The sequence below is a fragment of the Mobula hypostoma genome, chromosome 5 (assembly GCF_963921235.1).
Source record: "Mobula hypostoma chromosome 5, sMobHyp1.1, whole genome shotgun sequence".
Lineage (NCBI taxonomy): Eukaryota > Metazoa > Chordata > Chondrichthyes > Myliobatiformes > Myliobatidae > Mobula > Mobula hypostoma.
In genome coordinates this window covers 12,637,575-12,645,540 of record NC_086101.1, presented here as the reverse complement: position 1 = coordinate 12,645,540, position 7,966 = coordinate 12,637,575, and the positions used below count along the sequence as shown (strand labels likewise).

General features: G+C 46.5%; 1 pseudogene; it reads right to left on the bottom strand.

Moving 5' to 3' along the window:
* Nucleotides 1–3,389: 3,389 nt before the first annotated feature.
* Nucleotides 3,390–7,966, bottom strand: part of LOC134346601 (heat shock cognate 71 kDa protein-like) — a 52,779-nt pseudogene continuing 48,202 nt past the window's right edge.

The following is a 7,966-nucleotide window of genomic DNA, read 5'->3' as shown; positions in this document are numbered from 1 at the left end:
GGCATTTCAGAAGTTTCTCCAGGTGTTCCTCCATGCTTCTCACGGCTGTCTCCATCAAATCAGGATTGTGCACGGTACCTACTTCACAAACACGATATCATTCAGAACGGCCACTCACGCTGCATCGCGCCGCCATCTTCTCCTCCCTCCTAAGTCATTGCTCCAGATTCCAGTGTCTCTGGGCTGGAAGAACTCAGTGGGCCAGGCCGTCACTACTGGGGGGAATGGGCAATCGACGTGTCGGATTGAGACCCTTCAACCGGACTGCAGATCAGTATGGCCAGGGGGCTGCTAGACCCGCTGGAGATGTCATATACTTTGGAGGGACGGGAGATTGCAGAGCTGGGATCCAGAGCAACACAAAAGATGCTTGGGAATTCAGCGGGTGGGACAGGCACGATGGCTCAGCTAGTAGAGCTGTTACATCGCAGCTCACTGCAACCTGTGTTCCCCTCCTGACCTCCGTGGTGCTGTTTGTGGATCCGCCTCCCTGCAAATGCGTTGGCTTGTCCCGGGATCTCCAATTTCCTCTTGAGCTCTAGAGACGTGCCAGTTGGTAGATCAGTTGGAGAAGGACCAAAGAATCAGGCTCTTCCGCTATTGGAGAGGGAGGGGCCAGGCTGGCTGAGGAAACCTCTCAATTACTGTAGTGGTGAACCACCCCAGGGGGCCACACGGCCTCACGAGCAGCAACGGTGCTAATGCTTTGAAGAAATGTAACGGAAAAGTACTGAAAGTATTGACTATGAATGAAAAGATAGGGCGCTGTTTATTTCTCTAAATAATTTTTGTCGTTGGAGGAACAACACCTTATATTCCATCTGGGTAGCCTCCAACCTGATGGCATGAACATTGACTTCTCTACCTTCCGCTAATGCCCCAACTCCCTCTCATACCCCACCCGTTATTTATTTTTATACACACATTCTTTCTCTCTCTCTCCTTTTTCTCCCTCTGTCCCTCTGACTATACCCCCTGCCCATCTTCTGGTTCCCCCCCTCTTGTCTTTCTCCCTGGACCTCCTGTCCCATGATCCTCTCATATCCCCTCTGCCAATCACCTGTCCAGCTCTTGGCTCCATCCCTCCCCCTCCTGTCTTCTCCTATCATTTTGGATCTCCCCCTCCCCCTCCCACTTTCAAATCTCTTACTAATTCTTCCTTCGGTTAGTCCTGACGAAGGGTCTCGGCCTGAAACGTCGACTGTACCTCTTCCTAGAGATGCTGCCTGGCCTGCTGTGTTCACCAGCAACTTTGATGTGTGTTGTTGTTTGTTCTTTGTCATGAATAAAGTTTACTTTGATCATTTTTAACGTGTCGGCAGATTAATGGGTCACTATAAATTGCCTCTATAGCCGGGGCTGGTGGTGTAGTGGGCATCAGCACCGGACTTGGAGGTGAATGGTCCCAAGTTTGAATCTGGCCAACCCCTTGCACGCTTTCCAGCCGTGCTGGGCTGAGCGTTGGGGTAGCAACTCTGCCTTGTAGAATCCGAGAGAGCTGAGGGGAAGTGGGAAGAATAACACGGAATAAGCAGAGGATTAGTGTAGCTGGTTCAAGGCTGTCTCAGTGGACTAAAGGACCTGCTCCTATGCCGTGGGACACGGACTCGACAGCGACTACAGAAATCTATTGTAATGTACTTTACTGCAATGGCAAATTAGCAAGGGGCCTCCCCACCCCCAGTAAATTTACATAGTAACTGTCGCAGGGAGACATATGTGAACGTGGTCGGGCAACTGTGCTGCTCAAGACTGCAAGAAACTGCAGAGAGTTGTGGACACAACCCAACACATCACAGAACCCATGGACTTAGTCTAGATCTACCGCAGTGAATAAACGAACATAATCAAAACCCCACCCTCCTCGGTCATTCTCTCCTCTTCCTGTCCATTGTGCAGAAGAGCCCGAGAGCACGCGCCATCGGGCGCAATGACAGTTTCTATCCCACGGTTATCAAACTATTGAATAGTCTCTGAGTATGATAAGACGGATTTTAACATCACAATCTGTTTTGTTATGGCTTTGCATGTCTGCCTGTACTGCACGTTCTTGGTTACCGTATATGGATTTCAGCAAGGCATTTGATAAGGTACCCCATGCAAGGCTTATTGAGAAAGTAAAGAGGCATTTTATCCAAGGGGACATTGCTTTGTGGATCCAGAACTGGCTTGCCCACAGAAGGCAAAGAGTGGTTGTCGACAGGTCATAATGTGCATGGAGGTCAGTGACCAGTGGTGTGCCTCAGGGATCTGTTCTGGGACCCTTACTCTTCGTGATTTTTATAAATGACCTGGATGAGGAAGTGGAGGGATGGGTTAGTAAGTTTGCTGATGACACAAAGGTTGGAGGTGTTGTGGATAGTGTGGGGGCTGTCAGAGGTTACAGCAGGACATTGATAGGATGCAAAAATGGGCTGAGAAGTTGCAGATGTAGTTCAACCCAGATAAGTGTGAAGTGGTTCATTTTGGTAGGTCAAATATGATGGCAGAATATAGTATTAATGGTAAGACTCTTGGCAGTGTGGAGGATCAGAGGGATCTTGGTCCATAGGACGCTCAAAGCAACTGCACAGGTTGACTCTGTGGTTAAGAAGGCATACAGTGTATTGGCCCTCATTAATCATGGAATTGAATTTAGGAGCTGAGAGGTAATGTTGCAGCTATAGAGGACCCTGGTCAGACCCCACTTGGAGTACTGTGCTCAGTTCTGTTCGGCTCACTACAGGAAGGATGTGGAAGCCATAGAAAGGGTGCAGAGGAGATTTACAAGGATGTTTCCTCGATTGAGGAGCATGCCTTATGAAAACAGGTTGAGTGAACTCGGCCTTTTCTCCTTGGAGCAACGGAGGATGAGAGGTGACCTGACAGAGGTGTATACGATGATGAGAGGCATTGATTGTGTGGATAGTCAGAGGCTTTTTCCCAGGGCTGAAATGGCTGCCACGAGAGGCCACAGGTTTAAGGTGCCTGGAAGTAGGTACAGAAGTTTTGTCAGGGGTAAGTTTTTTACGCAGAGAGTGGTGAGTGCGTGGAATGGGCTGCCGGCGGCGGTGGTGGAGGCAGAAACAATATGATCATTTAAGAGACTCCTGGATGGCTACATGGAGCTTAGAAAAATAGAGGGCTATGGGTAAAGCCTAGGTAGTTCTAAGGTAAGAACATGTTCAACACAGCTTTGTGGGCTGAAGGGCCCTTATTGTGTTGTATGTTTTCTATGTTTCTATGGTTCTAATGCTGACACTTCATTTTAAATTCAGCTATCAATGCAGTTATTTGCATAGATGGCAAGCAAAAATAAATCATTGTATCTTGGTACCAGGGAAAATAATAAACCAATTTAATAATTTACCAGAATAAATAATCTTGCAGGGAAAAAAACCTGAGCTAACATATTTTATTGACAGTATTCCTATATCCATTTGGGAATGAATGTAACTCATCCTAACAGCAATTGCATTCGGGATTGGAAATCTATTCAAATTCTCTGAAACACTGCCTCCTTCTGGTAAGGATGGAAACGGGGCAGGCTGTTGATTATCCATCAAAAGTTTGGCCACAACTGGAGAGAACTTAGAAATCGAAGTGATTCCTCTTTGGATAGAGTCACACATTCAATCAACTTCTCGGTTGTTGGCCCATCTGTGGTATCGTTCTGGCATGCCTCGATGAGAGAGGGTTGCATATCTTCCGAAGCTCCTTCAACTGGTACTGAAATTCTTCCTTCTCTGCCGTCTGGTTGGCTTCCAACCAGGAAATGGTCTGGTTGCACTTTTTGGTAACTTTGTTCTTCTCTTCATCGCAGATCTTGCCCCTCAGCTTCTCACCCTTCACTGAGCGTCTGATGTGGAAAGTGTAGAACTCGAGGGAGTTCTTGCTGGCAATCCGTTCACGTTGCTGCTTGTCTTTGGCTTTATATTTTTCAGTCTCCTGCACCATCCTGTCAATTTCCTCCTTACTCAGCCTGCCCTTGTCATTGGTGATGGTGATCTTGTTTGTTTTCCCGGTGCTCTTGTCAACAGCAGAGACATTGAGAATGCCATTGGCGTCAATATCGAAGGTCACCTCAATCTGGGGTACACCATGAGGAGCGGGAGGGATGCCACTCAACTCAAACTTGCCCGAAGGTTGTTGTCCTTGGTCATGGCTCTCTCGCCTTCAAACACCTGAATAAGGACCCCAGGCTGGTTATCAGAGTAGGTGCTGAAGATCTGGGTCTGCTTGGTTGGGATGGTGGTGTTACGCTTGATTAGGGTGGTCATGACTCCACCTGCCGTCTCCAGCCCCAATGACAGAGCAGCAACATCCAGGAGTAGCAGATCCTGAACATTCTCCGACTTGTCGCCCATCAGAATGGCCGCCTGGACAGCTGCCCCATAGGCCACGGCCTCGTCGGGGTTGATGCTCTTGCTCAGCTCCCTACCGTTGAAGAAATCTTGCAGCAGCTTCTGGATCTTGGGGATTCGGGTGGAGCCTCCGACCAGGACAATTTCATGGATCTGGGATTTGTCCAGCTTGGCATCTCTCAGGGCTTTCTCCACTGGCTCCAGAGTGCCCCTGAACAGGTCAGAGTTCAGCTCCTTAAAGCGAGCCCTGGTGATTGAGGTGTAGAAATCAACACCCTCAAACAGAGAGTCAATCTCAATACTGGCTTGGGTGCTGGAAGACAGCGTTCTCTTTGCTCTCTCACAGGCCATCTGCAGCCTCCTCACCACTCTCTTGTTCTGGCTGATATCTTTCTTGTATTTCCGCTTGAACTCCTCAATGAAGTGATTGACCATGCGGTTGTCAAAGTCCTGTCCTCCCAGGTGGGTATCTCCAGCTGTTGATTTCACTTCAAAGATACCGTCATCGATGGAGAGAATGGACACATCGAAGGTGCCACCACCCAGGTCAAAGATGAGAACATTACGCTCCCCTTTGCCTTTCTTGTCCAGACCATAGGCAATGGCAGCTGCTGTTGGCTCATTGATGACACGCAGGACATTGAGACCAGCTATCACACCAGCATCTTTGGTTGCCTGGCGTTGGGAGTCGTTGAAGTAAGCAGGAACGGTGATTATTTCAGTTGGTGACATTGTAGCCAAGGTAAGCCTCAGCAATTTCCTTCATCTTTTAATATGAAAGTGGATTGGGAAAGTCGGGAAGGTAATGGATCTCAGGAGAGGGAGTTTGTAGAATGCCTACGGGATGGCTTTTTGGAGCAACTTGTCCAGAAGCCCACCAGGGGACCGGCTGTTTTGGATTGGGTGCTGTGTAACGAACCTGAGGCGATTAGGGAGCTGGAGGTAAAGGAACCTCTTGGAAGTAGTGATCATAATATGATTGAGTTCAGTTTCAAATTTAAAAAGGAGAAGCTGGTATCAGGTGTATCGATATTTCAGTGGAACAGGGGAAATTACAGTGGTATGAGAGAGGAACTGGCCCAAGTCAATTGGAAAAGTAAACTAAATGGAGGGACAGCAGAGCAGAATTGGATGAAATTCCTACAAGAAATAAGGAAAATGCAGGAAAAATATATTCCAAGAAAAAAGAAAATCATGAATGGAAAAATAGCACAAATGTGGCTAACGAGAGAGGTTAAGGCAAAAATAAAAGCAAAAGAAACGGCGTACAAGGAAGCAAAAATTAGTGGGAAAAATGAGGGCTGGAAGACCTTTAAAAACTTACAGAAAGAAACTAAGAAAGTCATTAGGAAAGAAAAGATGAATTTTGAAAGGAAGTTGGCGATTAACATAAAAAAGTATACTAAGAGTTTTTTTTAATTTATGAAGAGTAAAAGAGTGACAAGAGTAGACATGGGACCGATTGAAAATGATGCTGGAGTAATTATAATGGATAACAAAGAGATGGCGGAGGAACTGAATGAGTATTTTGCATCAGTCTTCACAGTGGAAAACATGAGCAATATACCTGATAGCCAGAGGTATCAGGGAATAGAATTAGGTACAGTCAAGATAACTAGAGAGAAAGTGCTTGGGTAGCTAAGTGGACTAAGAATAGATAAGTTTCCCGGCCCAGATGAGGTGCACCCAAGGGTTCTGAAGGAGGTGGCTTTGGAGATTCTGGAAGCATTGGAAATGATCTTCCAGGAATCACTAGACTCTGGCATGGTTCTGGAGGACTGGAAGGTCGCAAATGTAGTTCCGCTATTTAAGAAAGGAAGGAGGCAGTAAAAAGAAAATTACAGACCTATTAGTCTGACATCGGTGGTTGGAAAGATATTGGAGTCAATCCTCAAGGACGAGGTTATGAAATATCTCGAGGTGCATGACAAGATAGGCCGAAGCCAGCATGGTTTCATGAAGGGAAGATCCTGCCTTACCAACTTATTGGAATATTTTGAGGTAATCTCGAAAAAGATTGACAAGGGAGAGGTTGTGGATGTTGTGTATTTGGATTTTCAAAAGGCCTTCGATAAGGTACTGCATATGAGGCTGCTTAATAAGATGAGAGCCCATGGAATTATAGGAAAGATATTGGAATGGGTGGAGCATTGGCAAAAAGCAAAGGGTGGGAATAAAGGGATCCTATTCTGATTGGTTGCCGGTTACTAGTGGTGTTCCGCAGGGGTCGGTGTTGGGGCCGCTTCTTTTTACGATGTATATCGATGATTTGGATTATGGATTAAATGGTTTTGTGGCCAAGTTTGCGGATGACACCAAGATAGGTGGAGGAGCAGAAAATGTTGAAGAAACGGAAAGGTTGCAGAGAGACTTAGTCAGTTTAGGAGAGTGGGCAAAGAAATGGTAGATGAGATACAACGTTGACAAATGTACGGTTGTACATTTCGGAAGAAGAAATAATCGGGCAGATTATTATTTAGATAGGGAGAAAATTCAAAAATTGGAAGTGCAAAGGGACTTGGGGGTCCTCGTGCAGGATACCCTAAAGGTTAACCACCAAGTTGGATTGGCGGTAAGGAAAGTGAATGCTATGTTGGCATTCATTTCAAGAGGAATAGTGTATTAGAGTAAGGAGGTGTTGATGAGGCTCTATGGGGCATTAGTGAGGCCTCATTTGGAATACTGTGTGCAGTTTTGGGCCCCCTATCTTAGAAAGGATATACTGATGTTGGAGAGAGTTCAGTGAAGATTTACGAAGATGATTCCTGGAATGCAGGGGCTAACATATGAGTAGCGTCTGTCGGCTCTTGGATTGTACTCATTAGAGTATAGAAGAATGAGAGGAGATCTCATAGAAACGTTTCGAATGTTGAAAGGGTTGGACAGAGTAGATGTGGAAAGGTGGTTTCCCTTGGTGGGTGAGTCCAGGACAAGAGGCCATAGTCTTAGAATTAGAGGGTACCCAGTTAAAACAGAGATGAGGAGAAATTTTTTTAGCCGGAGGGTCGTGGATTTGTGGAATTCATTGCCACATATGGCTGTGGAGGCCCAATCATTGAGGGTGTTTAAGGAGGAGATTGACAGGTATCTAATTAGTCAGGGTATCAAGGGATATGGAGGAAAAGCCAGAAATTGGAACTAGATGGGTGAATAGTTTAGCTCATGGGGGAGCTGCGGAGCAGACTCGATGGGCCGAATGGCCTACTTCTGCTCCTTTGTCTTGTGGTCTTGTGCTCTTGGTCAGCACCATGGAGGAGATATCCTCTGGGTAAAAGATCTGGTTCTCCATGGTCCATCTATAGCAGTTTTCGACTCTTTTAGGTGACAAATCAAGTCCCTTTAAACTCCTAGTCCTGCAAAAAACATACAAAGGTATTTGATTCGGTCCAGTACATCAAGGTAAACCCCCTCCCCCCCACAACCATTGAGCAGATCTACAAGAAACGCTGTTGTAGGAAAGCAGCATCCACCATCAGTGATCCCACCACCCAGGCCAAGCTCTTTTCTCACGCCTGCCATCAGGTAGAAGGTATAGATGCCTCAGGACTCACACCACCAGGTTCAGGAACAGTTACTACCCCTCAACCATCAGGCTCTTGAACAAAAGAGGATAACTACACTCA